Genomic DNA, 24,735 nt, shown 5'->3' on the forward strand with positions numbered 1-24,735 from the left:
GTAAAAAACGAAAGTAGTTGTTACATACGGCGCGTATACGTTTACAGCTACGACGGAAACTATAGAGGGAGCAACAGTAGCATTAGCACTAGCAGCAGCGTTAAGTACCTTCTATTCAATCAAGTGGAACCAAAATCGATATAAAAAAAATAGTAGTTGTAGTAGGGGTGGATCGACAGCCACGACGAAGTAGCAGGCAAAGTTACCGAAACAGTGAAGGACTCGGATATGAACGTAACGAAGGAATCGACTTAAGTGGCCATAGTCGCTGAAGCCTCCCCATCTAAACGCTTCACCCGGCTTCTGCTGCCGTAGAATATGTATGATAACCCAGCGATATCAGATATCTCAACCGCCGAACGAACTTTCTTCACTGTTCACCTCGTATAGCAGCAGCAATCTTATTGACGACGTAGCCTAGGTCTGAAACTGCTCGGCATATGTGTACGTATGTGGATGAACAGAAGCAACAGATTGCCTAGTGGGCTATATAAGGTCACTGTCAGCCTAACGGACACCTTTTAGCGGAGTAAGAAATTTTCGAATATAATTAGATGTACTCTAGTTGTACTCGCAGCGATGGTGATACTTTGGGCAGAAATCGTCTACAGTTTCCATTGCCGTCACGAAAAGTATGGATGTATTGTCACTGTGGGAGTAATCATCACATTGTGCCCGAATACGTCTACGTACATTTTTTTATTGCTTTTATTTATTGAAGATCTATTGTTGTGCTGGAAAACAGATGTTTGGGATGTCGCTGCCAGGACTACTTAAGTGACGCTTGCGATCCCTTTACTTCGACATCGAAATCGTTTAACGATGATTCGTGACGGTGGTGACGTCGCGCCCGTACAAAAACGACACGTTGCGCAGATTGATGACGGTCTCAAGAATCTCTTGGACCGCTGTTTTGGAGGCGACAACAGGTATCGACAGACCAGATCAAATTGATGGTGTTCATATTATGCGAAGGAGTACACGCATTAAAAATACGTCCATAAATGTTCTATGGATTGTATCGATGAGAATGAAGGTGAATAGGGCAGTGCAAAGGTTTAGCTAAGGAAAAACAAAGCCAAGCTGAATGAATGTAACCCAATCGCACGGTCGCAATAGAAAGCAGACAGGGTGCTTAGCTCTACGCGTTGGCTTCTTGGATAAGAAGAGACGTTTCGGATATAGGTCGACGATGGTGCCAAGCCCAAGTACCTCTGAGCTGCGTCAGAAGCATTCCAATAGGGACTGAAGCCAACAGGGAGCAGAGCAACAGGATGGGGCATCGGTCGCTTAATATATTGTGTATATATACCTATCTATATATACATAGTCAGATGTAAAGTGGAAACTCGTGCTATCAGTAGACTTTAGCCCTACCCTGTATATATTTCACTGCTAACTATTAAATCATTCGAAAGCAGTTTTGGTGAGAGCAGCCCTATGTCGCTAACGTGATGTCAGACAAAATATATACGTCCTATATATTTTATGAAAAGAGCACTATCCATAGTCGAGTAGCTTGCTTTTTTCCAGTTTACCTCCAGGTAGCTCCAGCACCCCTCAGCATATAGAACGTTCTATTCGTTGACAGTTCAGCCTATCCTATTCTTTCTACTGTAACATACTGACAAATTTACCCTTTCATCTAATTTATAATACTACTAATAATAAAAGTGGCATTTTTGTCAACCGTTGCCCTACGGAGCGTCTCGCGGCCTGCTGTTACGGCTACTGCCTTAGGCAGACAGCCAAAATGACCAACCCCATTATTTTGATTTGTTCAGAGCTTCCAGTTTTCGTTGGCTGCACGTACGAAATTTGCTGTCTGCTATAGTAAAGCAGAAGTGACGATAGTATTTTCGTGTAATCAGGTTGTTTGTTTAGCCATTTTCGTCGCTGTGAGCTTCGTCAAGTAGTCCTTAATCGTTAAACCCATCCCGGTTACAGCCAACAGCGAAATAATTTCGGTCAAGCTGAGAAACAGGGGGATTTTATTTACATTCTTACCGTATCAACATTAGACCCACAGCCGAACGGTGCGATAATATCTTTAGTGTACTAGAGACATAACCAGAATCATCCTTAGGGTAGTTTTTTCCACCAAGTTGCCTCTACGCTTGCTATACGAAGCTGCCATCTTGGCATGGTTAGGAGCGCGTGGGAATAGCTATTAACTATTGTAAACATAAGTTTGATGTTGATGATGTATTAAACGTCTGTTGTTTGTTGTTGTTGTTGCCGTTATTATTGCTAAATATTTATTATGGCAAGACGTAAATTACTTTCAACAATGACAGGTTCACCCACTCAACTGTTTATCGTTGAAACAACGATGCACGAGGCAAGGAAGTATCTTACACAACTTGCTTATAGTACAGTTCTTGTCTGAGCTTTAACTAGTTAATCACAACCTGATCATAACGTTCAAACGGAGTTGCCCTAATTAAAATTATGTATGAAGATAGATGTAAAAGATATATGCCGACATCACCATGTTGGGCAAAACAAACACGAGACTTTGCCACTTCGTGCAAAAGACGTAACGTCTAAATTGGTTAACGAATCACGGTGAACACCCCCCCCCTCTCTCTCTCTCTCTCTCTCTCTCTCTCTCTCTCTCTCTGATGAGTTATTAGCTATTCTCCAGATAAATCCTATCATCCGGGGCATCATTTACGCCGACGCATTGAGATCCTTCCAATACATTTTCATTCATACACAGAACATGTTCATCATGTTTGGCGTTTGAATGTGTGCAATGATTGATAATCACGGTTATCGGCTGTCTTTCACATTATCTCGGTATTTTCTATTGTTCTCCTGTCATTATTCGATTTTTCGTTAATTTTTTGTTTTTTGGGGTTGGTCGAGGGTGGAGAAGAAAGGGCTTTTCGTCGTCGTCGTCGTCGTCGTCGTCGTCGTCGTTATTTCGTGCTATTTGCGACGCTCAAAATGAACGTGCCAGCCATTAGAGCGATGCCACTAAGTTCGTGGAACTGATTCACTTACTTGGATTGGTCCAGTAGGGTCCATGCAATGCAAGCATCGACCACTTTTCAGCCATAACCACGCACTCACCCACAGGCAGGCATGCGCGCGACCGCCCGCCCGCCTACTCGCTCCCCACCCCCTTCCCCGCAGACCCCCGTTGCAGTGGTCACCGCCTCTGACCATCAGTCGGCCGCTACCACAGAAAATAAACGTCTTTCTTTTCACCATTTCCGTCGTTTTCCTTCTTTTCTTTTTTATCGCTTCTTTTTGCTTTTTTCTCTGCGATTGCTGGTGGTTTATTGCTGGCTGCCTTTTGTGAACCAGAATAAATATATATCATAGGTAGATCTACACACACCACGGCCATTTTACTATTTGACCACATTTGAGGGGTGCGATAGAGTGAGGGTAGACAAAAGAGGGAATTTTACATTTTCCAACCCAAACGAAATTAAATAGGCCAATGAGCAGCGAATCAAATCAGTACTACAACGAAAGGAGGCAGCTAGCCAACAACAACCGGTCCTGTCGTGGTCGAACAATTATACGCGACGTCATCAACAACAACAACAACCGCTGCTGCTCTGTGTGTCACAATAGTTGAAGTATGAAAAACGAAGCTGACATCGGCCAAGTCATCGGCAGCGTCTTGTAGCTTCGTGTGGTTAATCGTCTACGACACGACTCAGCCAGACACGATGTCGCATCGAATCAATGTACGATAGAGGACGGTCAAAGGGAATAACGCGGCGGCAGGCGCGGTCCCAGCAACTGCCAATGAAGCATGTAGCCATTGCATGGCTCTCATTAACAACAATAACGGCAGCAGCAGCAGCAGCAGCAACAACAACAACAATAATAACAACAGGAAGACTACATATGTATCGTCAGAATACGAAGCTCTATCTCTAGCAAAGTCGATTTTTAACCGGTGCTATAAAGAAAACGATAAATGCGGAGAAGAGCAATTGCCGAACAAAAAACCATTTCTGCCCGAAAAACATTAGAAAGAGACCCAGCGAGAGATAGAAAGACGGACGAAATGATACATTGTCACGTTTCGGTTACATCGGTTGGGGTCGAGATCAAAATGCGATAGAAATGATTGATGAGAAAGGATGTGCATCACATAATCATATGTAATAAAAGGGTTGTGCTAATTATATATGGGAGTACCTGCCGCTGTGAGGTCTCATTTTGGCCAAGTATAATGACTATTTGAATCGAGTATATAAGAAGCCGATGTGTGCCAATTATGACTGTTTTGCGTATATAAAGTCATTCTATAAGTAATGACGGACGTTGTCCTACTAGCAGAAGTTCCAAAACATGCATACGCGTAGTGGATACTGCAAATGTCTTTGAAAACACTTTACCGGCCAGAACAACTAATATGATCGATTTAAACGTACCGCCAGTGGCGGCGTCCGTTCGGTATGTCCTTGTGAGATATTCCACACACGGATGAAGGATGGCATTGACTCAGTGGCGAGAAATACGTTGTAGGACGGCGCTATAACAGTAAAGTGGTCAACGTTTCCCGCCGTTAACGTTGCTGATGGCGGCGGAACCCTCCAGCCAAGAACTAACTAATAAGCTTGTCAGTGGATCTGATTAGTACCTACTACTTAATCAGTAACACGATTTTGGCGCGAGTAGCGGTGTGGCAGATCTCTGCTAGGAAGCAGTCGACTTGAAAACTCCAGGTCCGATTTTGTTGTACGGAAGACCTAAGGTTCGCCGTTGAACAACGAAAATGTTGGCAACTTCGAGATTTAAAGCGGGGTCTCGATAAGAAACACGGCACCAGCAGGCCCAGTAGCACAAAAATTAGGATGTCTCTTTAAACGAAGATGCGATACTGTATCCGTTTAACATTAAACTTACCGCATACCCGACAACACGGAGTTTCTAGCTGGACCAACTCTTTCGGACGGCTTTCGGTTTACTAGAAGATCTAACCGATCCTCTAATAAAAATAGCCACGCTCTACTTGTGCTTGCCCATATACATTATACGTTCTCAGAAATACCCTGTTTGACTCGATTCATTGCGGAGCAGGAGGTTTAGCGATGTAAGCATATTTAGATATTTTATTATGTTTGTACAAAAAAAAGTGAAAGACAGGCCCGGACAAATGATTCTGTGTACCTGAAGACAGATTAGTATAATCTGTCTGTCTATCGTTCGTCGGCTGAGTCCTATAGTTCCCTATAGAGACGCCCTACCAGAACGCGGTTATGGTGGCGAAGAGAACTATAAAGACTGGCAAGCAGTCCGAAACGGAAAATTCAGGTTAGGCATATACATCTTGCCTAATTTGCACAGTCACAATAAAAATCAATCAAAGATAGACGGGAGGGGGAACAGCTTACCTGATTTATGTATTTTCGTATGTGATATCTTCGAGAGACTAGTTAGCTCTGACGGATAGAGCTGTCGCAACAATCTTTACGACAAAAATTCTTCGCCATTGCATCCGATTATAATAGAACCATTGCGAGCCATTCACCCGGAAGTGCTTCCACCCCTTTTGAAGCAGACACATAACTATAAAAGCATTTACAGCCCGAATCTATTTGCGAAGAAAATTATACGTAGAACCTAAGCAAGGAATATACCTATACGCAACGCCGTTGTAAACTGAAGTTTAAAAAAAAGAAAGCAACTTTCTTATATATGATATTTTCTTTAATTAGTTTACGATGCAGTTTTTCAGGGAGTCCTAGTTAGTAAATAACAAAGAAAAAAAAAAACGACAACTCGTAGCCAAATTACAATTCTCACAAGCGAAACACGGCCTACGCCTAAATCCACACAACGTTAATTACGATCATCTTCCGGCCAATACATGAGAAATACTAGCTGTCCATTTACTTTGTTCTGTGCGTCGACGCATTACGTGTCTGCCAGGGGCATACATCGTGAACGTTCGTTTCTATGTCTCTTTTTTCAAGTTAGACAAACAACTCATCAGAGTAACAGGACTAGTTCTTATTAATAATTATCTCGATGTAGGCTACTTGTGTTCCGAACTTGTGAAATTGGATTGGTGCGCGATGGCCTTGACAACGAAGTCGATGCTTGATAAAAACTGTAGTAGAAACACTTGAAGTCTCTTTTACTCGTCAGCTATGTAGTTGTGATAATGTTTTTTTGAAAAAAACGGTCCGTTTGTATAACATAGCATTTGTTTTTTGCTAACGTTCACATTGAAAATAGTTCTGGCAGGCTTTTAACAGCACAGAATCTATAGTATAAGTTCGGCCGTATCTGTGTCCTTAGGTAGACCGTCTGTGCCCTTTGAAATAAATTCATATTTCTACTGTTAGTTAAAATTATTGATTAATTGTACTAGACATCAATAATAAACAGACGACCATAACTTACAAAACAGGAGAAAAAAATCACCTTGATACAACCTAGCGTAATTATCAGATATTAATGATTTCTCTTCGCCAATATGGAAAACTGTTGTGATGGGAAGCATCATCAGGTCTCGAGCAGGCGCATCTGTGCGGCCCATATCCCTTGGTTGCTGTGGACAATAGTTGCTAGGCGTCAGCCGAATGGCCAACGAAAGAACAGGGTACTTCACGGCTAAAAACACATTTGATAATGTTCAGTTGATGATCATACGGCAATGAAAATCATTAATGTCGAGAAATGGTATATATATATAATATATTATAACCAATTTCCTTAACAGCAAACATACCCATCTGACTTCGGTCTACCTGTCCTGCCTGATACTCCGACTAAAGACAATCACAGCTTATTTAAACCAGCGTAGTTAGAGAGAAAGCATCTTGAAAAAAACCCCATTCAGCTCACGCCGTATCCGCGCATTGTCGTCGTCGCTAGGATCGGTACCGTTGCTGTTGAGTCTGCTAGCGCCGACACCAGCACATTATTGTAGATAGATAGGCGACAGCGGCAGCGGTCGAAGTTAGTGACGCCGCGGGATTTGGCAGCAGCAAAAGTCAGTGGAAATGGCCAAAGGCCATTTTGTTATGCCGTGGCTGTTGCGTCAATGGATAGGACGCAAAGATCAAATGAGCGCTCATATACGTGTTTGCCTGTGTTTGTACCAGAAGTTGAAACAGCACACAACGCAGAATGGAGAAAACGATGGAATCAAAGGGAACCTGTGTAGCAACGAAGCAGCTTGCCTCCGGTCGATCGTTTGACCATAGAAGCAGAAATCAACACAACTATAACAGAAGACATAGGACAGAAAACGCGAGAAGAATTACGGTGGAAAAGAGAATTATGATGCAGAAAATGAAGTTCGAACGGCCGACGCATGCACGGACGAATCCCACAAAGGCGGCGCGCGATGCTATTACCGCCATCCGTGTTGGTACCATTTTCGGCTAAAATCTGGCTTCAACCGCCGGCGTCGGCAGATGACGTCGTCCGGTGACGAACTGCAAAGTGAAAAGGCGTAGGGGCCGCACGGGAGAATGAAGACGCATTGCCGACAGGACAGGGGTGAACGACTCGACGGCACTGAATACACTGTCGTAACTTTTGAGAAGAAACGTAATTACTAGTTTTGATTGTTCTTTTTCCTTCCCTTCGACTAACCAAATTCTCAATATGGCCACTAGCCGTCTCTGGAACGTAACGTCAACCCGCCACTTCAAGTTACTTCCTGGTGACGCTCGCAGTTCTAATTTGAGTCATTGAACAAATGCACGTGTTATATATGACAAACGATTAAGTGGGCTTAGTAAATAAAACGGCATAACTTCCCTACCTTCTATAGCAGGACAGATTTGTCTAAAGGTATTTTGAAGGCATCTTTGCGCGGAATCGACACAGCGACAATTAAAAGACGTGAACCACCCAAAAACAGTTTTGCGTATCGCGTCGGACGAACTGTTTCGAGGGGCAAAGCGTGAATCTTCGTACGGTGTATTCTTCACGCTGTAATCTGTTAATTTCAAACGATTACTCATAGAATGCCGGATGAACTTCAACGGGTCTTTTTCTTCTATGTATATATATATATATATATATTGATGATGGAATTGCGCTGTTTCGTCAGTAAACGCAGCAAGGTTGCAGGTGAACGAAGGAAAAGCAAGGTAAGAACGTTCTTGCTGCTAGAAGCTGACTAAAGCAGTATACATATAGCGAAATGCAGAATAAAAGGATAGATACCATAACATAGCGTGGACTTTTAACGATGGCTATATAGAGGGGTTGAGAGTTGCCTGGCAAATTTCTAAAAACATAGAAACTACTGGTAGCATACAGCCTAATTCTCTGTGACAGAATCATTGCGAAGGTCGTAGCCTATTTCTTTTTTCAATCTACACCTCGATACCCCTTTGTAGCGTAACGCACCTTCAGCGGATCAGTGAAGCAACTAACATTTAAGAGCTTTTCTACTTCGGTTGGGCTTCTAAATAGCAATATACATTCAGAGACTGGGGCAAATTGACAGTACGGTAAAAATATAGTGAAAAATTCATCACAAAGAACAAAACCCATTGATTCGTTAGGTTTATGTTTAGTGACAAACGTCGTCCGTTCAATTGCTTACAAGACACACATGCTATTCTCTGAGAGAAATCGACAACAAGGAGTCAAATGGTCGCTTTTTGTAAATAATAAAATAAAAATTCAGTGTTTGGTAATCGATGAATATGAGATCGATGCAGGTTGCACAGCGAGTCTTCGCACCCTTTTCTATAATAATTAGTGAGAAACAACTGGGTCAAGGGGAATACGACAACTGGGGTGCTAACTGTCGCTAGAGAAGTCATCGCATCTAGATGACGAAGCTACTTTTACTGGTAATTTCAGAACCCAAACTCAACACATGTGAAGCTTCCAAACGTTCGGATGTTCTCCATTTATAAAAGTAAATCCAATTTTCGTCGCTGCAGCTATAAAGAAATACACCGACGCTGCTGGTGTTACTATAGTTACTCAATTTTTAGGTTCCTGTCAGTTGGGCACCAACAATAGCTCTATATAGCGGACGGATTCGTCAGGCTTTTTCCACGTACTGGTTGAAGACTATGTTCTATTCGTCGAAAACACAAAAGAATGGCTGACGATTTCTCGTACGATTCCGTTAATAGATCTCCGCGAATTTCTGTCCCATAATGTCGATCATCTCAATAGACCAGCTTGTCATACGGTGCTTGCAATACGATAACATAGTATATGCAGACAGATCTCGTGGTAAACAAATGCCTGTATAACTTCCATTGTTTCAGTGGTGACATCGAGTACTAACTATAATAGTGTTAATAATAGAAAGAATATCTAGAACTTTATGCGGATGGCTGAAGGGTAGCATACGATGTTCACTAGACCAGCCGCAATTTTACACAGTTCGAGAACACGCTGCATACTGTATACGAGCCTGTATACTACGGATCATTGAACGAAGCCATTGATGATCAAAAGTCCACCAAGTCAGTATGAACAGATCGTCGGCTGACGTCTCACAGGCAAGCGAATATATTTTCGGCGTTACGCATACGAATTAAAACTATTTTGACCACTGACTCTTAACTTCCGCTCCTTCGGCTCGAGGGAGGAAACGTCTCCTGGCATCCGTAGAGCTTATGTCAAGTAATAACCTACCCTCAAACAAGTTTATTTTTTCGCTATATTCTGTTTTTGAGAAAAGCTTTTCCGATTCTTCGCTGATCTGTGTCGATAAACCTTCTGGTCGGTTCTGAAGTTTACTGCAAGCTTAATCCTATAGCACTTCATCAAAGCCAATGCTTAACCGCAGCCTGTACGAAGAACGAAACAGTTATCATTCGCCACGATCGGACTTTTCTGGCCGAAAATACAATACATCATCTAATATTTCTTCCGACACGTGGATTTAGAAGCTGTGTTCGTTGTCTCCACCTGCAATCTCGTACGTAGGCAACAAGATCACCGGTAGTATTCTATTTGTACTGTTCGCCTACAGAAAGGTCTGCTGTGACAAGACAAAATGGTTTCGATCAGCTTTGCGTCGCGCAATCGAACGTTTTCATGTTTATCTTCGCTCTTTGGTCTGCTCATCCATATGAATAGATGAAATCTGTACTTGTAGGCCTCTTCTTTTTCATTGCTTTTTGTCAGCTTCTATCCTCCCCCTGGCCCTCCCTCCCCCGCGTGGTATCCTCGGCCCTCTTAAATCTATCTAAAGGTATTCCTGTATGTCGTTGTATCCACGTTGGCTCAATGCGTCGCCCGTCACCGCCAACGCACTGCTGCTGCTACTTGTACCAGCATTCCACATGTTTGCGTACATACACAAGGGGATAGAGCAATCGAAATCGATGACGCCGCAAATAATCTCTGCAAATCCTTCAACATCAGCGGTCGTCGCAACATCAACGATTTGGCGATTTTGAGACGCCTAAAGGGCCGACGTTTGGGACGCGTCATTCCAATGACATTCAGCAGAAGCGACGCCGATAACAAGAGCAATAGTATCAAGCACAAGCATCACAGCTTTGTAGCAGGCGCAATATAACCGTTGGTGGACTTTGGCCACGGCTCAGTCTTCCCAACTATCGCCGCCAAAACGAGCCAATCTGTCGCCGGTCGATCGATCAATCGATCGACATTTCTGTCTCCCTTTTTCTCACAGTCGGGCACACACAGGCGGTCGGTCGAGGCGTCTTGGTGACAGAAGCAGCTGCAGCGCCATCCACAACAGCGCAATGTTCACCAATGAATGTCCATCATCGTCATGGTCTTCATCGTGCCGATGGCTGCGGTGCAAGCGTAGAATGCCTTGCTCGTTACGTGAATGTCACGGTGACAACTGGCACGAATCGCTGCATCGTGCAGTACGTCGCATCGTTATCCCGGTGTAAAATGAAGGGACGAGGGAACGGACAACATCGTGCACAACCGCATACGAAAAGAAAACGACGGTAATGCTCGATGGCCACGCTGCTGCTCGATATGACCTCGTACTCCAAACTTTTTGTTGTTATCGTTATCGTTAGAACCCTGCGGCATCGAAAGGGGACCGCCGAGGCGAAGCGGACGCAGTGCGATCTTACTTGTGGCGTCAATCGTTCCCTTCTGTACCCTTTACGCAATGCAGCATTTTCAAAACTATCAGTCAAATAGCAGTAACAACAACAATAACCAAAGGCACCGCGATAACAACCTTAACACGGTAACGGTACAGCACAACTACAATGCTATCCACTACAGGGGTTAAAGGAAAGGAACCAATTTTGCAAATCAAATAAATCCCCCATCGTCGGTTCGCGTAAACGCCTGTTAATGTATAGGTCTGCACGAATGACGCGACTGAGGGCACACAAACACTTTATTAGCTATATATATGGCAGGACCAATCGTGTACGTACGGATGCATTTTTACGTAAGTAAACAACAATGACGACAAATAAAAAATAGTATAGCATTACTCGTATCTGATGGGTGGCTATCGTCGGTCAAAATTTGGGAATGAATGGGGTAGCATTAAATTGACAAGGTAATGTTTCAACGGCTATGTATATACATTCGTCTTCTTCTATTGTTATCAATATTCATGGTATATGTTTTGCTTGTATAAACAAGCAACACTTCAGTGTGTTTATCTGTCAGGTCATATCAGGACGGTGGATAAAAAGGAGCATTGGGATTTACCAAGACTTTCTAACTACATGTACTTCTCGACCAGTATAAAGTGTCGACGTTATCATCATTTCCAGTGACTATATCTTGTGGTCTTAGCAAATATTACCAATAGTAGAACGTTATTACTATGAGACTATCATTCTTTTTGTCGGGCCATTAAACAATATAGAAAGATCCCTATTGTAAATGTTTTTGTCTATGAATTGAGACTGCCGACAATTACTGTGACTCTACTTGCCATGTCGTAACACAATTGTACAGAACATAGACGCCATCTGTGGTAAACTATGGTTTGCTTTCTTCAACAACGCTATAAATCGATTAATTTTTATTTGTTTGTTATTATATTTTTAAGGTGATTCTATAACCGATGCAACAAACGGTCCCAGTTGGTACCGCGCGGCCCGTCCGTCCATCCATCTCGCATCACTTTTACAGTAGCTGACTGTCACTTCTATTATAATTAAAATAATGACACGTATCTTACGCGCGCAACGATCAGTTCACGCCCGCCCGCCGATCAACTACTATAAATTTAAAAAAAAAGAACAAAATAATAAGTAAATATATACAATATATGAACTGTTCCCATATATATATAACTAATGTGTATATGCTTGTCCTCGGTCGAAGCACGCGTGTGCCCGTGTCGGTCGACAGGCATGCAACCAGCCCGACCGTGGGAGCCCCCCTATTAGATGGCTCGTGCCTTCAACAACGCTAGTTGTTAATGAATTAGTGAATTTTGAGGTATCACGCTCTTAGCGAAATCGGGTACTTCGTTGCGGCAAGCTACAGCCAGAGCTGTTCAGGACAAGGCTCACCTACGCCAGCACTGAAGTTCGCATGTTGGAGTTGACACAACAGATAGTGGCAGAAACATTTTCATCGAATTGCCTACTGCCATACGCGTAAATCTGTGCGTACGCGTGAGTGAGTGGTATTCGCTTGTCGGTTACAGCCCCCCAGCCGTTGCCCCTTAAGTTGTCGCACTCCTTCTTCTCCAGGTAACGTTGGCCACAAAAAAACAATAATAATAATCCTTAATAGTTGTAACAATGGCGAAGGCGATTATGTGCTCCTAGCGCTGTACTAATTGTCGTCATTACTACTAGTATTATGATAATTATAAACGGGAACAGATGGTGGCTTTATCAGTGATTTGAATAGATAATCGGACAGAAGCAGGCTTGCAGAAGGAGCAGAAGAACTGATTACATTCTTCTGCAGTGCTTCGTACAACTGCATGCTATGTAGTTCGTATTAGATCACTACGACGTATTGTTGTAGCATTATATGCTGATTAGGTAAAAATCCGAATGCCGATGATACGATACACGACAACGTACGCCAGCGTTTCTGTCGTAGCAGCGACGAGTTCGTCCGTGTGCGCCTCTTTCTTTCTAAACGTAGGCCTATCCGTAAACGTACGTTTGATACTAACTAACGCTATGTTGTAGCACCTTCGTGCAGAAATTACCTACTACTCTGCCGCCCATAGTGCTATGCATGCATAGTTACCCGCTTAGCTAGAAATACCCGTTAAGTTAAACTTTATTTAGCTTGCCAAAATCGCAACGAGTACTTTAATAACAACTACAATGGTTGGTGCCGTAGTGATGTCGGACTTATCCTGCCGATCTTAATGGAACTACTCTGCCGCAGCGACTTCGCAGGCGAGAAAACGGTAGAGTGTTATTAAGCGAGTGTGTATATTCATTTATGTTTATCTGTGTGTGTGTGTGTGTGTGTTGTGGTCGTACGAATCTATTCTGTTGCTAGTCCTGTGCCGCTGGTTGCAGAGAACGCCCTTAGACGAGCGTCGATGACAGACGGTCAACGTTAACTGCTCGTTCAAATTACGAATATTGTTAAACATGTCAAGTAATGCAGTTAACAAGATAACAGAAAGAACCGGCACCACGAACCGCTCGTAAGTCTTAGCGACGTTTGCAGCTAGTTGCGCTAGCGGAACACTGCGAGTACTATCTTGAACCCTTTAGCCAGCTACGTTCCAGCAGACCAAAGCGACCATGCCACGAAACTTCAATAGGGCCTAAGCTGCTCAATTCCCTGGAGTTCAACTGGACGGCAAGGTTTATGCATGATATATATGGGTATGTGTGCAATAACAAGATACCATAAATCGGTGACAAGACCTCATGAGCTGTCACAAATCAATAACACCAGAAACTGCAGCAGATCACAATGCAGAGTTACTACAGAGATAACAGATATGGACTTGTCTAAAATCATATCGTGCTATAATCTAGCTCGCTAAAAAAAACCTGTGTAATAATACATACTTTGTTATGAAATCTCACATTTGCGGAGCAACAGTGATTTGGTCAAGCCATTTAAACGGTAAAATATTTCTGCGTTAGGTAGTAGGTTTACTGCAACGTCGGACGGAGCAAAGGTGCGCCCATCGAAACTAAGATAATGTTTACCTATCATTTAGCTGACGATTGGGGCGAAACTTTGTGCCCCTAACCAAGTGGTTGACGCCTAGCACAAACAATGACAGAACAATTATGATAATCGCAGCAGGGATGCATAGTAATAAAGACGGTGATGGGCAATGAGCATGTCTGTGTTGTCTGGCCAGCAGCCTTCTAAACCAGCTGTTACTTTGTTCAAGATGACCGAGTCGGATACGCTAACGATGTATGCCCACACTATTTATAATAGTATAATACAATAATATAGAAATATATGATTTGTGGGCAGTTAGAACCCTTAAACCCAACATTTAAGACACTTATATTGTCAGACCCAATTAAAAGTTACCCAATGGCGTTGAATCGTTTTTAAATGGCGAAAATGCGGCAAACTGTTGGTATCGAAAACACGCAAACGAGGAAAATTAAGCATCCGATATAGTTTCTTACGACAACCACTATTTTTAATTTAAGTAATACAATTCTCGGCTCGCGAATGTCAGCAGACACATACGTCGTGGTAATGGTAGACCCCGTGGCAAAGGAATGCTTACCAAAGGCACGCTTCAATGTTGAGTGGCTTTTCCAGTTTCATTATCTGTTCACTATAGCCACGCTAAACGCACCCAAAACATGGACGGTTGTTGTTGTTGTTGATAGCTAGATCATTTGTGATGCCAGCAACATCAGTAGTAACCGTGCGGTAGTATTATCTCCCGCCAACTGATAAAACTATTTATACGAATAAACATCCACAGGCCCCCCCGCCCCATCTCAAGTGCTGGCTGGGGTGCATTCAAGAAATTAGGGAAACATTTTTGACTGGCCAACTACTTGCTTTGCCTGAACGACGACGACGACAGCAGCAGTAGTTGTTGCTGTATCACCAGCACTTGTTGGCTTTTTGCTATAGCTTCCAAGCGCTGGAAACACTGATTTGATTGTCGCGTCGCTTTAGCGGGCAATAACTCCAGCTTCACTAGGCCAGCTAGTTGGTCCTTGCAGATTGTAATAGCTATGAGGTGAGTTAATAAGACCCCCAATGCCTCACACGAAATAGAACGAAGCATAAAGTATTCTGTGTGAAGCGCACCGCCGATAGCAGCTGTGACTGTAACATATATATATGATACATGTGTTCTATTGAGCATAATTGTGCCGTAATCAAAAAACAAATATTGTAGAAATACCACAAGGCAAAAAGCGGCGGATCAGGAAACCTGGCGAAGAAAAGCACCGTCTGACGCATACAATGACTCGCTGCAGATATGACTAACGCCGAACGAAAGCGCTAAGCTGCGAAACGGGCAACATAGACGGCCGAAAGAATCGGTAGCGCATATAGACGCCGGTAGCGCGATTCTAGAAAAACAATCATGAATTTGCCATAGTAGGACAGCGCGTCAGAAACGTTTTACTGAATTGTTTTTTTTTTTTATTTAGATTGCTTCAAGCCAAAACCTTGTTGTTTCAATCGTCCCGCTTTCTATTATTTCCTACATCCAGTGTTGTTACCTAACACCTGACGGATATCGTTGACGTCAACGGACACGGCCATTAATATATCACTCTATGTCCAGTGATGTGGATGTGTGAGCAGTAACCAATTTCATTGTTTCACCTGTACAGGTACCGCCAGACGAGTGGCCTATTTGTCCTATTCAAACAATTACTGCAGCAACGTTTTTATATTATCACTTTTATATTTCATTTAATATTTATACTAATTAGAACATTGTAACGGGTGTTGCGGTGGCCCATGTGGTCAGAAGGCTTAGGATTTAACTAGCGCGATCGTTGTCACAAGAATAATTCCGAAAGCCAACTGAAAGGGGTGGACAACGAGGAAGACCTATCAGTCGGATCGCTCACGAACAATCATTACGTGCCCTCGCAACAGGCACTGCGTGATAATGAACATGTTCATTTAGTTTACTTGAAGCTAAGAAGATGAAAAATGCCTTTGGTATGACAATTTTCTCAGAGTACTTAGCTTCTAGCTGCTGTTACTAGCGCTATAGTAGAGATGGTCGTCAGCACCATTTATCGCTATCGTTGCTTAGTCCGGACACTCAACAATCTGAAACCTTCGCGTGCGTAATAGTTATTTCAGTTTATCCTAAAAATGTAGCTAAAAAAATATGCCATGTTCAATAACTTTATTATTGTTCCACAACAGTGAAGCTCATCGCATCGTAACATAGCCCGTGAAGATTCATTGCAGCAGGCTAACTTGCCAAAGCAAAGTGTGTTTGCCTCCGTTGAGAACTCGCTGCTGAGTGATACGTAATAACAACTTAATCGATTCGTTTGTTTTTATTTTTTCTAAAAACGCACAAATAAAACGCATCACTGGACACATTATAGTGATACGACGGAAACGCCTTTGCGGGTCGCGGTTTATATTGCACCTGAGCAATTGTTGTAGTTTATATTTGGAATCATTTGCGATGCCTGCCAGCGATAGCTGGCTCCTTTAATATAATCTATTTGTAGAACAAACGTAATTAATAATTGCAGACAGAATACGCCAAAGCTAGAGCTGATAACCAGACGTCTTCGTTGAATAACCAGTGACGGTGAACGGCATTCTCTCACGTCGAAGTGAGACGTTTATCACAAACGTAATGGGCTTGGGACGAATGAAACAGCCAGCGATGAGTCATCCACGGGGCAGACTCGGGCAGACGCCGCGATGCGTACTCGTAACTAAAAGTGGCAAATTCGTTCGTTGACAGGAAAATGCACCTCTCATTACATGGTGAGCGTCGTAGGTAATATTATCATTACTGATATAGTTGCCAAGTGGTACCTGACGAGGAAAAGGCTTACCTATTTTTGAATATCTACGACAAATGGAGAACGAATGACGGGACACGAGCGGGTAGTGGTTGAAGCGAAAATGCGGCGATCAAGTGCGCTACGTGGGGTGCTATCTTAGCACAAACAGACGTTATCGTTTTGTGACATCGGCATTCATAGAAATTTAAGGACAGGTTTTTTGTTCATGCTACGTAAATAGTGGCAATTAAAGTTGGTCGAGGTTAAACGTACTGCGTATCGTTCCGTCTCGCACGTAGAATCAGCACGTAGAAAAGGAGGCAACATAATTCATAACAGTACAGTTGCTGCACTCTTCGTCATCATTTGGGTTCGTTTTCATACGATCGCCGCTCTATCACGTCACACGACGCGTAAATTGCCCTAAGGGCTAAAACAGATAACGGCTAGAGTCACACGCTTAGCGCGACAATAACGCGTGGATTAGAAATGCGCTTCTGTAAATAATGTTATTCTAATTTTTCTGTTTACCTATGTCGCTGTAAACTTCCGTCTAAGCAGGGCTTTCGTTGGCATCGTACAACAAAAAGTTCTCGTGAGAACAAGCAGCAGCATGCGAAATGTAAGTAAGGGCGGCGGCAGCAGATATTGACAGGAACGTTTTCTCCAATCAAAACAAAATTACTTTATGATTCAGTCGTCGATAAGGGAACTTAGATCCAAAAAAAAAGAGTGAACGCGTGGCCACGCTGTTTGGAATAACAAGTAATCCAGCTATATGACAAATTTATTCGATCGGCTAGAAAAAAAAAACACGTCATTCAGAACGATCAAAAATACAACGACCAATATGATTATTAGCATTACTCTTACGATTACTGCTGCTACTGCCACGATTTAGCCGGCCAAAAAGCGTCGCCCTCGATCTCTGGTGCAGCAGACGTCGACTGCAAACAGAGCTCTGGAAAGATCTTACAAATAGGTGTACGCTCACTCATTCACAAACGGGTGATGCCAATGGAAAGGATGCCCTCCGGTTGCTCCCTCGAAGATAAAACTGCCGACGAACCTACACGTTTTCCGGCGAAAAATAATCAAATCAACAGCGATAGCGTCGCCACCGACAACCAGTAGGATTGGAGCCCAGCAAATCACTTACGCATGTACGGTGTAAACACAGACACGCATATATATATATATATATATATATATGTTTTTTTTTTGGTGTTAAGCTGCATGTTTTTGATGGTGACACGGCGCTACCAGCATCGTGGCTGATCTATGCGCGCGCCATTTGAATGTCTATAGAAAAAACTGGGCATGCACATCCCAATCCCACGAAAGGCGAAAATGGTGGCCGGCCAGATATCTCTTTATCATTATTGCTACTCTAAAGTAACAATGTGTGAAGTGTCGTCTACTCCCTGTGTAGCACGTAATGGAACCGTTCATCAAAGATTTTTCTTCAATGTATACCATCATTATCAGGGTCGGCCAGCTAGTCGAGGGTCTTGCGACAATGGTCTCTGGATTTTTGCTCTCTTCCGTTCAACTTTGATTAACATAAGACTCGTCTCGTTCTTTTTTTTTTTGCATATAATAACAACAAATCTGCTAATATTTATAAATTGAGGCGCATATCTACACTCGACTAATCATAAAACGTTTGTATAAACATGGCCCACATCGACGAGCGGGCTAACCAGCGGCGATAGTATGGCGTCCAGCCGGTTTGCTTTAGGAAACTTTTGAATGTCACAGCCGTTCGTAAGCTCTAACACTGAGACGCTGCTCCATTTGCCATGTTCCATTTGTTTAGGTTAAGGAACATAGACGCCTTCTTGCTGACTTCTAAGAGGGATCGCTATTGACAGTCCGCTAACATACCGTGTATTCTATTACCGTTTACTGCGGACAGAGCTAGCGAGCAATCCAAGCAGGAACGATGGTTGTAGAAACACGAGCAATCACTGACACATTGTTGAATCTGGCTGGATTAGCTTTTCTGTATACGGGTAGGTAGATCTCGAATGCGTTTCTAACAAGGACTAGCCAAAATCCCAATGTCATTTGGTGTAGCCTCAAGGATCGACAATTTGCAGTAGCCACAACCAATGACAGGGCTATTCTAAGCGCGTTACAATTTTGTATCTCACGTAAAAAGCGTCTATTTATTATATTTCAAAAGTCTGTCCGAAAGTCAGAGTATGTCGAGCGTACGACGAATTGATTTGGGTACGTGTTAATGAACATCCTTAACAGTGGTAATTTTAACTTTTTTTTTTATGATGAACAATGATCTAAGATCAACTATCGCCCCGTTAAAAATGGGTTTTTTTTTTAGGTTGACCGAGTACTCGCTATCTGCCATCTAATGAATCAGTCCTTTGGCAGTCAATCAACATACAATACTGCTGAGCAGCTGCGCCTTTAGAATGATCTGTAGAAGCTAGAAAGACTATGAGTTCAGCCTTTATTTCGAAATGCTCTCGAATTGGAAAGTGCTTGATTTATACAAAGAATGTATTTGAGATAGGGTAGTTTGGCCATTATGAAGAATGCAACGATTTATTTTCTCGTTTTTATATATAAATCTCGTTTTTACCACTAGATTTTGCCTTCTTCGAAACGATTCTCAGAAAACGTTTGATATAGAGTAAATAGATTCGGTCGTGCCTTACTATCATCAGCACGCAATCACACGCGTACGGATAGGCACATAGCCTAAACAGACGAGGCAAACTGACCGTTGATCTTGCTGCTGTTCTGTCTAGTTCTGCCCCATTCTATCTGGTTCTGCGTGTGAGAAATCTTTTTACGAGCTGTCGACGATTGTTCAAAATGCCTGATGTCAGCGTATGACCATATAATTACAACTCCATGCGTTCTGGGTCGCTTAGCCGGCTGAGCTCGCTGCTTCCTCGAATAGAGAACGTCGCAATAGCAGGGTGATGCAATCCTTCCCTATCAATATGTATGCCAGCCAAAATTTTTTTCCTATTGGGCAGTGGTTTCTCAAGGGCCTACGATGTTAGATGGACTGCACGAATTGACACCTTAACGTAATGCACGACTGTGAAACTCCATGCAAACACGAAACAAAGTGTACGGAACTGTTGCGTGCAGTAGAATCTTTGTGAAGCATCGCATTCGAAACTCAATTAAGTAACTAAATATATTGCGCAGTCAGTCTCCGCTTATAAGTGTCCCGAATTTCGCACCCGGTACGCTATCCATTAGGCGTTACTTTAGACAGCTGAATCCCACCATGAAGCAAAATGGGTCTGTGACAGGGTTCGAATTTCCCAATTTTCGTATTCCTACGGTGAAACACGTTATCACCGTGACGGGGACGCGCTAATTTCCACTCTTGTGAGCCTTAGTGGAAAAGGCAGAGTGTACAGAGGGGTTTGTTGGGCCCGTCAGGTGGCTCACGGTAAGCAGTACTCGTACGTGTTGCCTATTGTAATAATAGTAGCTCACCAACTAGGCTAACATAATATATACATCATATATGTCTACACTTGTGAATTTTGTTTAGAAAAAAGTCGGATCCAAAAATACTGTTGGCTGGCTGCTGGGAGGTTCTGGGCTACCTATGCACCCGTCAAAGCGGGCTGTTCTTAGGGCCAGTGGTGGGTTCGACAACGACGACACTAATAGCGGTGGCCAGCAAAAGCCAGTTTGTAGATGTTATCCAGACGCCTCAAATGAGATCAGTTTGTCTGGTCTGGCTGTGGTGCGACAGGTACACTATAGACAGGTACAGGCCGTGCTGGTGCAGAACTTCTGACCCGTGAATCGCTATATGTATGTGTGATCGTGCATGAGCTATACGAATCTAAAGTCTCTGATCGTCGCAGCGGTGCTTTTTATATTCGTCGGACACAATTTCATGCACCCCTCCAACCCCTTAGCCCTTCAAACCTAGACACTCCTTATGTCTCTACAGCAAGTCCGACAATCCCTACGCCACTGCCATTGCGGTGATTCCTGTCACTTCTGCAAAGTGCCGTGAGAACTAACCAGGTTCAATCCGTTCTACGAATAATTCCGTTTGCCTCCATGGCAATGTCTTTTCCGTTGAATGAAAAAAAAAGATTGGATACTGCTGTCAACCAGAAACCACTGCGCCACTACAATCGAAGCAGGATAACGAAGTTTCTGCATCTGTTGGTTTGAATAAAGCGTATGAGCTGACTAGAATATGGGAAATTGTGTACAAACGTATACATAAACGCTCGTACGTTCAATGTGTAACGTAAGTAAAGACGCGTCTTTTTTTTTTTTATATTTGACGACCATTAGCCATAGTGTTAAGTAACCTATTGTAGCGCGAAAGGAGGATACAATATCACACCTTGATTATACGCCAGTGTTCGTGTGACGTCAAAAGTAATAACAATAACTGTTTAATATCTCAATGTCTGACAACTTACCAGTTTCTAAATGTGCTCCAACTTTCAATATTCGCTGGTGAATCTATCATCCGTGTCTACTGTTTGTAATCCGTAAAGGGCACTCACTGCTTCACAGTATTCTAAGCCAACTCTGCCGGCCATCACAGCTCTGCGCTTGCGAAGCTACTGTGATGACTGTTGTCGCTGCAGCGGCTGTTGTTGACGACGTAACTTGAATGTCGACGCGTTCTGATTGCTCATTGAAGCTTCTTAATTTAGCAGAACTTTAGCAGTTGAAGCAGCTTTTTTAGCGCATCGATGTGCGATGAAGACAACGCCAAAAGCAACCTTTGTGGAGTACGCGACCAAGTGGTATCGAACTGGCTAATTTCGAAAAACTGTTAGGCCAAACAACGATCGCAAACGATGTCTAAGATATCACCCATATAAAAGGCGGCAACAAAGTCCCTATTAGCAATAGCAACAACTCTAACAACCCCTTCACACAACAACTTCAAGATAATCCAGCTGCATACCTCATTCAATAATTGAGGGCGGGCTCACGTCGTGATGAAAGCACGTCAACAAGATGTAGAAGCCGTGTCGCATGTTATTCAGTGTGTTTTATTAAGGTATCCGACTTCCGATCCTGCTGCACCGTTCAGATGATTTTTATTATGAGATTCTACACCTAATTAACTTACATTGTCTAGGCATAATGACTTTACTTCATGTTGACGCTCAACTCACTGAGCAAGTCCTGCTTCCTAGGACGTCATTTCTAGCAAAGGAGATGTAGCAGCAAAATAATGGAATCTAAGTTCTAAAGGACCGCCAATATTCATCTTTCTCAAAGCCCTTCGACCAAGACGGTGATCGCTGTAAGCGTTTCGAGGCGAACACAGAAAGCGAAATAGTATCAATGGATTAACAGTTTAGAAATAGTTCTAAGTTTCATTGGTTCCCATCAACGCGTGCCTTTTCAGGGCGCGTAATACTATTGCCTCTCTTAGTCCTTCTTTCTCGGTCATCGATAACGTACTCTTGATCCCCGTCCGTTGAATCACACTGGAGTAGCTGTGTGTTAGTCGGTGTTCTGACGACAGCCGGCCACACGTATTCCTGCAAGCCACCTCTAGCTGGACATTACCCGAGAGGGACCAGCGTAACGATGATACCGACCGCGTGTGTTTAGCCTGCGCTTCTGTCTGGAGAATATCAAATAGCTTCGTCTTTTCCCTGTCGACCCGCAAACCGCGGACCGGATGCAATGCAACTCGCGATGGCCTTGTGCTAACTACAGTAATATCTTTCGCAGATAGCTTAGAATAATATACTACATTGCAGCTGCACAACAACAGAAACGAGATATCCTAGGCGACCGGCTATTTTCGCGCAGGCCAATAAGCGCAATACGGGCAGGCCATCTATACACTCACACATAGTATAACAATATGATGATGGAGAGCGATTAATAAGCAGATAGCGCGCTGATAATACAAGCAAGGTATGTAACCAAACAATGTACCCACCGAGAACGCCGAACTGATAGCTACTGACCTAGCAGCAGAAGCAATGGCAGACAAACAGTTCGTTGTAGTGGATGGAGAGTTTTTGCTGAGAACCACTCCAGCCAGCGTTGGGCTGGTACCTTTCCTCGCACGCACTCTACACCACGAGTCTGGGCATACGTACAGACAGGGACCTTTAGAATACGTGGCAAACGTTCCCGTTCAGTCGATCGGCCGGCAGTTTCTGCCTGTAGCAACTTTTCAACCGCAACGGGCCTGGCTCTTCGGCAGCCTCAGATCGCCGCACTGGTTCGCTAATTAGTAACCATTAACAGAGCACTTCACACCATCATCAGGCTCATCGGATCGATGATCGAGCACAGCAAGCCGCTACTCAGTCGCTCTGCCTGACCGGCTGTCTGGCCGTCTGGACGACTCTGTTCGCTAGACGGCTACTGGGGGACTGCCGGCGCGCTGGGGACCTCCTCGCCGACCGTTCCGAACGGGGGGAGAGAGCGCGGAGATGCGGGAACAGCCAAGCAGTCCGAGGGAGACGGCCAGTAAGACGATAGTTACTCGCCGGCCTCCCGCAAGAAGGGCACAGAAAGTGAAAGAAGATTAAGAGAATCTACATCCACTACCATCGCTAACCGACAACGATGGCGATGGCGACAGCAACAGCAATAACATTACCACTACGACCGTCTTGAGTGCACGATGGCGCCAGGCATAGTCCATGTAGCGGTCCCCTAATAATAACAGAACGTATTGGGTGATCGTGGTGGTAAAGTTCGCACGAGGCCGTATTTTTATGGCGTAGTCCCTGGTCATCGAAATCGACAGCTCGAGTTGGAGCAAATATGGACGAATGAACAACAACAACAACAACCGAAGCGAAAAAGTACCAGCCCATCAATTCACTGGCAGGTTTTGCTGGGCGCCAGTGCTGGCTTTTCGGATAGGTGCTATTTTTGAGATTTTGTTTACCCACTGACGGCCCATGAAGACGATCGTAACGATACTGTCTTGGTGCCAATTCTCGGTTAGCTATCTATTACGAAATAACCGTTGACTCTAGGATCGTAGGACGCAGTAGGCGTACATTATGCGTACTAGCAAAACTTACACGACGGACCCACAGCTGCTAAGGTATCGTGGAATGGTTTAATGATATGTATTAAATTTATTCTGTTACAGATTGTTCTCTGCTATCCCAAGCCACTACAATTAGCACAATGCATTCTTCCGAAAAAGCTGGAGGAAATCTAACTGATTCTCGTCGTCGTCGTCGTCGTCGTCGTCGTCGTCGACGACCACCAAAGCTATAGATACGAACAATTTTAACAAAAGCAGACTTTGTGGCAATTCAAAAAAGGCCATCTCCGTTCATACTGATCTTTCTGCCTAGTGATTGCGCTGATATATACAGAATCAAATTGACACTTTCTGTTTTTCTTTTCAAGACGTATCCCTTTTGCGCACTACCTCTGAAAGGCGTCGCTTTGCGATTGATTCGCTGCTGCAGCTGTTCAATTTGGTGAATTCTTTTAACGCGGCGACGGCGCGAACGTTAACTTTTTTTTTCTTTTTTCCCAGAATTACGTTTCCTCACCGCCAACAAAACCTTTTTAGCCAAAGTGTCCTTATCTAATCTCTGGCGACGGGATGAATCTTATGGCGATAAAGTCGTTCTACGTAGTAGTTTCGCTATTCGTCTTCTATGTCTGTAAGCCAACGGCGCTTGATTGCATACGATTTTGAGCTGATAGTTGTCGAGCATGCGTTACGGCTATGGGTCGTACTGGTTTAGTCTTCAGCGCGACCGCTTCATCACTTTATGCTATTTTGAAGCAACGTGCGACGATGGCCCGAAGTAATTACGACAATACCTAGTATTGTGATTGGATTTGTCTAGGCTTCTGTGTGACGCTGTGTGACCACTTCTTCCGGGCGGTAAGCTCCAATTTAATCACAACTCCATAC

At 43.6% G+C, this 24,735-nt stretch overlaps 1 protein-coding gene and 1 long non-coding RNA gene across 2 annotated transcripts in view; both read right to left on the bottom strand.

Moving 5' to 3' along the window:
- LOC111252601 (uncharacterized) overlaps positions 1–24,735 on the bottom strand; it is a 62,717-nt gene that overhangs the window by 23,470 nt on the left and 14,512 nt on the right. The window lies entirely within an intron of this gene.
- Positions 16,358–23,435, bottom strand: LOC147754802 (uncharacterized). The gene is made up of 2 exons (XR_015329584.1): positions 21,281–23,435; positions 16,358–16,769 (listed from the first exon to the last, which is right to left on the bottom strand). It is a non-coding gene; the product is annotated as an uncharacterized LOC147754802 (long non-coding RNA).

This window comes from Varroa destructor, unplaced genomic scaffold (assembly GCF_002443255.2).
Source record: "Varroa destructor unplaced genomic scaffold, Vdes_3.0 BEIS01000006.1, whole genome shotgun sequence".
NCBI classification, from domain to species: domain Eukaryota; kingdom Metazoa; phylum Arthropoda; class Arachnida; order Mesostigmata; family Varroidae; genus Varroa; species Varroa destructor.